This window comes from Hevea brasiliensis, chromosome 14 (assembly GCF_030052815.1).
Source record: "Hevea brasiliensis isolate MT/VB/25A 57/8 chromosome 14, ASM3005281v1, whole genome shotgun sequence".
Classification (NCBI taxonomy): Eukaryota; Viridiplantae; Streptophyta; class Magnoliopsida; order Malpighiales; family Euphorbiaceae; genus Hevea; species Hevea brasiliensis.
This window is the reverse complement of record NC_079506.1, coordinates 90,476,731-90,487,319: the sequence shown is the minus strand read 5'-3', so window position 1 is coordinate 90,487,319 and position 10,589 is coordinate 90,476,731.

Sequence of the window (10,589 nt, the reverse complement as noted above, 5' to 3'; positions counted from 1 at the left end):
GAAAAGTCCAGCTAAGGACTATAAATTAGCCCTCTTGGGAGGCATCCCAAGTCCTTTTATTTTGCTTTTGTTGATTTACTTTCATTTTCATTAATTTTGTTTTTATCTTAAATCTCCCCAAATTAAAATTTTGACATTGTTAAATCTTGTCCCTTGTAGATGTAATTCAATGAAGAAAGGTCAGAACTGTTGGGGAAGTAATTCTTAACTTGGAAAATTTTGTCCTTCAAAAGAACTGATAAGCTTTTGCTGCATAATCTGTGCAGGAGCTGCAATCTAGTTCATGCAGAGGAAAAATAAAATCTGCAGCAGAAAAATAGAATCTGCAGCAGATCACTTGTGTTTTTGATGAGGTTGGGTGGGTAATTTTCTAATATTTGTGCTTATAATGATATTATGGTGGTAAGTTGGTCATTTTTGCAGTTTTGAACTTCTTTGGGGTTATAGGATACAAGGTAGAAATGTTGCATTTTCTTGACAAATCTTGGAGATTTCATTTCTCATTTGTGGTTAGATGCAACTTCATGCAAATTTTATGGAGTTTTATGTGCTAAATGTTGATTTGCAGAATTTGAGTCAAAATGGCATAGCTCTCAAAGGTCTTTTATGTAGGATCCATTTTTACATGCTTGTGTGATGCACTTTTTATGAACTTTGAATATATTGATGTGTTTTGATGAAAATTTCTCATGGTTTGTGCTTCATAGAATTATATTTCATCATTCCAGGTATCTTTCACACTTGCAATCCATGTTCTATTGCATTCTTGATCTTGTTGAATTTGTGCATAAGCAATCGTGCATAGCTTATGCAATCTGCATGACCAAAATTCTTGCCATTTTTCACCTTTATTGCAAGTGCATAAGCAGAGTGCATAGCTTTGCAACTCGCATAACCTCATTTTGTCAAATTTCATATCACAAAACTTGCATAAGGTGAGTGCATGACTTATGCACATTTGCATAACTTCAAATCCTTCATTTTCTCTCTCTGCCGAAGTTTGCATAAGGAAGGTGCATAAGCTATGCACTTCTGCATAACCAAAAATCCAAAGCTCCAATTCTGCCGAAGGTTGCATAAGCAGAGTGCATAACCTATGCACTTCTGCATGACCAGAAACCCAGAAAAAAATCAACCTTGCCGAGGGATGCATAAGGAAGGTGCATAAGTTATGCACTTCTGCATAACCAAGATCTCCAAAAATCAATTCAGCCGAAGAGTGCATAAGCAGAGTGCATAACCTATGCACTCCTGCATAACCAGAAAACAGAAAATCCCAAAAGTTGCCGAGACCTGCATAAGCAATGTGCATAGCCTATGCACTTCTGCATAACCAAAATTCTGAATTTCAAAACCTACCGCAGAGTGCATAAGCAGAGTGCATAGCTTATGCACTTCTGCATGACCACCAACCAAAATTCAAAAAATTGCCGCAGAGTGCATAAGCAGAGTGCATAGCTTATGCACATCTGCATGACCCAAGTTTCTGAAAAACCATTCTTGCCGAGAGATGCATAAGGGGAGTGCATAACTTATGCACTCCCGCATGACTTCGCTCCTCACCATTTCAGGGTCACCGAAACATGCATAAGGACAGTGCATAACCTATGCACTTGTGCATAAGCACTTTTCTGAAATATAAATCTGTTGAAACACGCATGTGTTATGCATAAATCATTTTCCCCTTATGCGTCTCCTACAACCCGATTCAAATTCATTTTCAAAGAAAGACCATTCCCACCACCTCCACTTCCCGACTCTTGAACCCCACGACCGCCTCTTCAACCTTCATTCTTTCCGGCATTCTCGCCGTCTCTCCCATTTTCTCCATCAGCTCTCATCACGAAACCCTAAATCCCCTACATTTTCATTTCCCTATCTCTTCTCCAATCGACCATGGATTCCCTCCACATTCCCGCCCGCCTCCTCTTAAAGTCACTCCATTGTCTTCGATACATCCCCCTTCCAATCCTCCACCACAAACGACACCACCACCACCTCCATCAACAACATACAAACGCAAAATCCGATCCAAATCCGTGCGACCCATGTCCTCTGCTCCTCCTCTGTCCAAACGCAAAGACCCACCCACCCCATTTTCGGAGCCACCTCCTCAAATGCCAAAAGCTCCACCTCTACACCTTCTTCCAAAGAAAAGACAATTTCAAAGAACCCCATTTGTATCAAAGCTACTGGCCTCTCCTCGATACAATTCAAAAGCCGCTTTCAAAAGACTCAAATATAGAAGGGTACAACCTACTAGGTATATATCTGTTGATGCTCCACAATCTATGGGTTTATTTGATAATGTAGTTGCATTTCTTGACGGTATGGGTTGGATGTAATTTGTGCATACGCAAGAGTTTGTTTATCCAATTCTAGTTTTTGAGTTTATTTCTTCATTCTCTGCTACCCTCAACTTGCATGATGTAGACCATAAGCCAATTATGACATTTAGATGCTTGGGGCAAAATAGAGAGCTGTCATTGGATCAATTTCATAGCATTTTTGGTTTTGCAATTGATGGGTTCTTTAGAGTGCCACATACTGGAGTAGAGGTAGCCAATAAGGGCATCTGGAATCCTGCCCAATTTTGTAGAATCATAACAAACCAACCCCAAACCTTCTCTGGTAGGTCCAAAACATCCCAAATCCTTGACCCCGCACTTAGGTTTATTCATAGGTTGATGGCTAGCACCATATTGGGCGAGGGACTAGTTCTCGTGTCAGGCAAATCTGAACTATTTATGTTATGGTGTGCATTTCACAAAGTTAAGGTGTCTCGTGTTACTTCTTTTGCGAACAGGTGCTGCATATTGCCACCAAATCAATTGGTGACATTGTTTTGGGTGGGCTCATTACTGTAATAGCCAAGCATTTTGGCTTTAATCCTGCAGAGCACTCAATCCCAGCAATTGAGGACACTTCCTATTTTGATACTGCACACTTAACCAAAACAGGGTTTCATTTATCATATTTTGATGATACTGGCCACCCTGCAGCAGAAACTGAGCCTATTGCACAACCAGAAACCCAACCTTTCACACGGTCCCACAAAGACCCTACTACCCCTACCCCACCCCTCGGCCTACTCAGACACTCCAGCTACACTGCTCAGCCCATTCCTCCTACAAACTGAACCTACCTCATCCACAAAGACCTCCTCCATTCAACACTAAAGCCTTATTCACCTACCTCGACAGGCTTAGTGATGATATCTACTTTGTGGATAGGAAGCTTGACAGTGGATCTTGATACACTAAAGGATCGTCATGATCAACTATTTGACCTTGTCATGGAAACCAGGGACAAACAGAAAGAACTGAAGGAGATGGTGAAGCAACTCATGATGTTTCTGGGCATGCCACCCCCACCTCCATCACCTCCTCCTGCACCATCATTTCGACACGGTAGCGACTCACCTTCTTAGCAACATCCGTGGACAAAGGAAAATCAATAGACATAGATTAGTGTTTAGTTTACTTTTGTTCAATCTTGTAGGACCTTTTCTTTGTAAATATGTTCGAACATTTATACTTTGTTTTGGATTTTGTTGCTTTGTTCTGAATTAGTTTCTTTTAAATTCTGTTTCTTTTGAAGTTTTATTGAATAGCTATTACATTAGTCCTCTTTGATTTTTATTGCACTTATTGCCTTTTTGTACATATTTGCCCATACTATGTCTATATTTCCATACTTTTACTGCTGGTTGTACATTTCCCCTTGCCAATTCCCCTGCAGCAGTTTTTGTATACACTGCACAGCTATGAATTTCCTCATGCATAACCTTTGCATAGCCTGTGCAACTCTTTCTGCTACTGAATCGCAGTTGTATTTCCCTTATGCAATCGTCTGCATAGCCTATGCAACATCTATTGCCTCTTATGCAAAGACCGCATGGCTTATGCACCTTACCTATGCACATGTTCTCGACAAGACTTAACTCGCATAACATGCGACCTCTTATGCATCCCTTTAACTTGAATTCTCATACTGTAACTCTTTCTTTTGTTCTTATTTTTACAATTCTGGTCAATATTATTTGCTTTGAGTTTTGGATATCTATCGCTTGAGACATTGAGGACAATGTCTAATTTTGAGTTTGGGGTGCACATTTTGATTTTTAGCTTTATTTTTCACATTTTGAGTATAAGAGCATCTCATCCCATTTCATTTACATATATTGTAAATATTTTACATATACATCCATACATACATATTCATTACACATTTACACACACATTATACATCACTTAGAAATTGTACAAATTGCATACAAATAGGCTTCCTCCATTTAGTTCATGTATTACTCATTTTAGGAATCATACACCATGCATTAAAATCTTTTGCCAAATCCCTTGAGTATTGAAAATGTGCCTATGAAAGTGATTTGACTCACCTTTTAGTTGGGTTTGTGGATTGAAAGTTTCCTAAAAGGTGCAAGGTTTTGAAGTGTCTATCCCTTGCCTATATCTTCTTAGCCAAAAAGCCACCCAACTAGTCATTTGGAGATGGAAGTGTTTAGAGGGAATTATTGGATATAAGGTAGTCAAATGATGTCTCACCAATCCTAGAACAAATTTTCTAAACCTTTCAAGGCGAAATACCAGCTTGTACTTGAAAAGAGAGATGATTAGGCATTCTTTGATTTAAACCTTCTCATTTTAAACCTTTGGCCCTTTTTCCCAACTAAAATTTATCCTTGCAAACCCCTTTGAGCCTTTTTGTCCCTAATTTTTCTTGAAACCCTTATTACTACCTAGCCAATGAACCAAACACTCCAACCCTTTTCATGAGAATAATTATTCATAATATTAGGTACATAAAATAAAAAAAATACAATAAAAGGGAGAAGAAATACTTGTCACCTTGTAAAAGTGCTAGTATATGTGCTTTTCACTATTGCCATTCAAAATGAAAGAAATCCACCCAAAGTATCAAAAGAAATGAGTTTGGGGGTGGCAATTTTAGGGACAATCATCAAAAGAAAAATACAAAATACAAGTTAAAGTATCAAAATGTCCCTCCATTTTTATGTGTTTTGTAAACTATGCTAGCACTTGACAATTCTCATTGTGTATTCTTCTCTCCCATATATATAAAAAAATACATATATATATATAATAAAGTGTACCTTATGTTTAAAAATTGAAAATATTCTCATGCTTTGAATACTTTTTACCCATCTTTCTTCTTAGCCTCATTTTAAACCCCATGGCCTCATTACATCCCTAAAAAGACCTTTGATCTCTTGATAGTACTTGCTACATTAGTGGAGATAGGAGTAGAGAATTTGCCTATGGGATTGGAAAACTATTCATCTATTCATTCAATTCTATCATTCCATGTTGAGATACTTTGGTTATCAATTGTCCTAGAATTCCTTTTGAGCATGACTCTCTCTTTTGATTAGTTGGTTTGGGGATTTGAATGATAATTGACTTGATGGCTAAGCGGTGAAAGCTTGGATAAGCATTAAATTCTTTGCATTTTGAAGGATGGGTATATGGATTGTTGGTATGGCTAAAGGTGTGTTAAGTTACCTTAATGAGTGATTTTCATAACTCTTTGGATAAGGCTCCCTTAAAAACTTTGCACCACATTTTAAAGTTTGCTTGAGGACAAGCAAAAGCTTGAGTTTGGGGGTATTTGAAGCATACATTTTGCATAATCATTTAGGTTTAATTTCATAACCATTTTTATTTGATTATTAGTCATTTTTAGCTAATTTTATTAGTTAATTAGTTAGTTTTTCATAATTGCCGATTTTGGATTAATTTGTAATTTTACTTTGTTTGGTAGGAAAAATGGTGTTTTGAAGGACTAAAGAGAATTTTGCCATTGAGGAGTGTCTTCTACAGCAAAAGATGCCAAAAGCAAGTTTTCAAGCTAAAATATGCATAGACAAATCGGCATAACTTGTCGCATTATAAGCTATGCGCATAAGGAGGAAGAACACTGTTCAGAACCGGCGAAATGTGCATAAGGAGATCGCATAGCTTATGCATTCTCACCTCCCTTATGCAGATTCACGAAATTGTGCATAACCTATGCACCAAGTCATGCGACCGCATAAGTGACCCGAACAGCTAAAATCGCATAAGGATGCATAACTTATGCAGTCCACTTATGATCCCATAAAGAGTTCATTAATGAGTCGCGTAAGATTCCCTTAATGTATTCCTCCTAGAACATACTATTTTAGGGCTCCATGTCAGAAAAATGCTATATATAGTCCCATTTTCTCATTTTAGAAGTGAGGCAAGGAGCAAAGAAAGAAAGGAGGAGGCTAAGCAGAATTTGAAGAGTCATTTCCACCTTCCACACCATTTTCAACTAAGATTTGCAGATTTCTTTCTTTCTTTACATTTTTCTACATTTCTAGTATTTAATTCCTTACTTCTTAGCTTAGATTAAAGCTTTATTTCCATTTAAACTCATCATATCTTGTAAGCATTATGGATAGTGAGTAGTTTACTTTTGATTCTGGAGTAAGGGTTGTAATATTTGAGATATTTGTGGATTTTGATTGGGTAATCCATATTTTGTGGCCTTAATGAGTTTTATTCATTTCTTGTAAGCTTAATGACATGCTTAATGTAGGATCCCATTGAGTAATGTTCTTAATCCATGGTTGAAGCACCGAAAGGAGAAGGCCTTGTGATAGATAATCAGGAAATTGGACTTAATTAACTTAGACCTAGAAATAGGCTAAGGATTAAGAGGATTCACAGATTAATTAAGGAACTTAATGGGTCTTAATTAATTCTAACTCCACGAAAGTAGGATTAGTTTGATTAAGGCACTCTTTGTCTCACCCGAAAGGGAATTCAAAGGATTTAAGAATTAATCTCCTTAAAACTCATAAGTTTCATAAGATTGGACAACCAATTTAAAATCCCAAAATAGCTCGAATATGAAATCCCGAACTCCGGAATCAGCTTTTTACCATTGTTAATTTCTAATCGAATTTAATCATTTGCCAATTTAAATATTGCCATATTTGAACTTGCTTATTTCTATTTGATGCAATTTTAGTTTAATTAATACATTGTTGAATAGAATATTAATTTTGCACATTTAGATTTCATACTCCATTACCCATTAATTCATCATTTTAATCTCATAAATACTTCAATTTAGTCAACTTTTATATCGAAAATTCAATCATTAACACAACTCCTCGTGGGATCGATATTTTTCTATACTACTTGTACGACCCGTGCACTTGCGGTTGGGACGCATCAAGTTTTTGGCGCCGTTGCCGGGGAGTTGACTAAATTGATGCGTCCCAACCGCAAGTGCACGGGTCGTACAAGTAGTATAGAAAAATATCGATCCCACGAGGAGTTGTGTTAATGATTGAATTTTCGATATAAAAGTTGACTAAATTGAAGTATTTATGAGATTAAGTAATGAATTAATGGGTAATGGAGTATGAAATCTAAATGTGCATATTTAATATTCCATTCAACAATGTATTAATTAAACTAAAATTGCATCAAATAGAAATAAGCAAGTTCAAATATGGCAATATTTAAAATGGCAAATGATTAAATTTGATTAGAAATTAACAATGGTAAAAAGGTGATTCCGGAGTTCGGGATTTCATATTCGAGCTATTCTGGGATTTTAAATTGGTTGTCCAATCTTATGAAACTTATGAGTTTTAAGGAGATTAATTCTTAAATCCTTTGAATTCCCTTTCGAGTGAGACAAAGAGTGCCTTAATCAAACTAATCCTACTTTCGTGGAGTTAGAATTAATTAAGACCCATTAAGCTCCTTAATTAATCTGTAAATCCTCTTAATCCTTAGCCTATTTCTAGGTCTAAGTTAATTAAGTCCAATTTCCTGATTATCTATCACAAGGCCTTCTCCTTTCGGTGCTTCAACCATGGATTAAGAACATTACTCAATGGGATCCTACATTAAGCATGTCATTAAGCATACAAGAAATGAATAAAACTCATTAAGACCACAAAATATGGATTACCCAATCAAAATCCACAAAATATCTTAAATATTACAACCCTTACTCCAGAATCAAAAGTAAACTACTCACTATCCATAATGCTTACAAGATATGATGAGTTTAAATGGAAATAAAGCTTTAATCTAAGCTAAGAAGTAAGGAATTAAATACTAGAAATGTAGAAAAATGTAAAGAAAGAAAGAAATCTGCAAATCTTAGTTGAAAATGGTGTGGAAGGTGGAAATGACTCTTCAAATTCTGCTTAGCCTCCTCCTTTCTTTCTTTGCTCCTTGCCTCACTTCTAAAATGAGAAAATGGGACTATATATAGCATTTTTCTGACATGGAGCCCTAAAATAGTATGTTCTAGGAGGAATACATTAAGGGAATCTTCACACTCATTAATGAACTCTTTATGGGATCGATAAGTGGATCGCATAAGTTATGCGATCCCTTATGCGCTTCGGTTCTGGGTCACTTATGAAGTCGCATGACTTGGTGCATAGGTTATGCACAATTTCGTGAATCGCATAAGGGAGGTGAGAATGTGCATAAGCTATGCGATCTCCTTATGCACATTTCGGTTCTGGAACAGTGTTCTTCCTCCTTATGCAGAATCGCATAGCTTATGCGCAAGTTATGCACGCTTGGTCTATGCATATTTTAGCTTGAAAACTTGCTTTTGGCATCTTTTGCTGTAGAAGACACTCCTCAATGGCAAAATTCTCTTTAGTCCTTCAAAACACCATTTTTCCTACCAAACAAAGTAAAAATTACAAATTAATCCAAAATCGACAATTATGAAAAACTAACTAATTAACTAATAAAATTAGCTAAAAATGACTAATAATCAAATAAAAATGGTTATGAAATTAAACCTAAATGATTATGCAAAATGTATGCATCAAATACCCCCAAACTCAAGCTTTTGCTTGTCCTCAAGCAAACTTTAAAATGTGGTGCAAAGTTTTTAAGGGTGCCTTATCCAAAGAGTTATGAAAATCACTCATTAAGGTAACTTAACACACCTTTAGCCATACCAACAATCCATATACCCATCCTTCAAAATGCAAAGAATTTAATGCTTATCCAAGCTTTCACCGCTTAGCCATCAAGTCAATTATCATTCAAATCCCCAAACCAACTAATCAAAAGAGAGAGTCATGCTCAAAAGGAATTCTAGGACAATTGATAACCAAAGTATCTCAACATGGAATGATAGAATTGAATGAATAGATGAATAGTTTTCCAATCCCATAGGCAAATTCTCTACTCCTATCTCCACTAATGTAGCAAGTACTATCAAGAGATCAAAGGTCTTTTTAGGGATGTAATGAGGCCATGGGGTTTAAAATGAGGCTAAGAAGAAAGATGGGTAAAAAGTATTCAAAGCATGAGAATATTTTCAATTTTTAAACATAAGGTACACTTTATTATATATATATATGTATTTTTTTTATATATATAGGAGAGAAGAATACACAATGAGAATTGTCAAGTGCTAGCATAGTTTACAAAACACATAAAAATGGAGGGACATTTTGATACTTTAACTTGTATTTTGTATTTTTCTTTTGATGATTGTCTCTAAAATTGCCACCCCCAAACTCATTTCTTTTGATACTTTGGGTGGATTTCTTTCATTTTGAATGGCAATAGTGAAAAGCACATATACTAGCACTTTTACAAGGTGACAAGTATTTCTTCTCCCTTTTATTGTATTTTTTTTTATTTTATGTACCTAATATTATGAATAATTATTCTCATGAAAAGGGTTGGAGTGTTTGGTTCATTGGCTAGGTAGTAATAAGGGTTTCAAGAAAAATTAGGGACAAAAAGGCTCAAAGGGGTTTGCAAGGATAAATTTTAGTTGGGAAAAAGGGCCAAAGGTTTAAAATGAGAAGGTTTAAATCAAAGAATGCCTAATCATCTCTCTTTTCAAGTACAAGCTGGTATTTCGCCTTGAAAGGTTTAGAAAATTTGTTCTAGGATTGGTGAGACATCATTTGACTACCTTATATCCAATAATTCCCTCTAAACACTTCCATCTCCAAATGACTAGTTGGGTGGCTCTTTGGCTAAGAAGATATAGGCAAGGGATAGACACTTCAAAACCTTGCACCTTTTAGGAAACTTTCAATCCACAAACCCAACTAAAAGGTGAGTCAAATCACTTTCATAGGCACATTTTCAATACTCAAGGGATTTGGCAAAAGATTTTAATGCATGGTGTATGATTCCTAAAATGAGTAATACATGAACTAAATGGAGGAAGCCTATTTGTATGCAATTTGTACAATTTCTAAGTGATGTATAATGTGTGTAAATGTGTAATGAATATGTATGTATGGATGTATATGTAAAATATTTACAATATATGTAAATGAAATGGGATGAGATGCTCTTATACTCAAAATGTGAAAAATAAAGCTAAAAATCAAAATGTGCACCCCCAAACTCAAAATTAGACATTGTCCTCAATGTCTCAAACAGTAGATATCCAAAACTCAAAGCAAATAATATTGACCAGGAATTGTAAAAATAAGAACAAAAAGAAAGAGTTACCTGGTATGAGAATTCAAGTTAAAGGGATGCATAAGAGGCTGCACAGGTTAT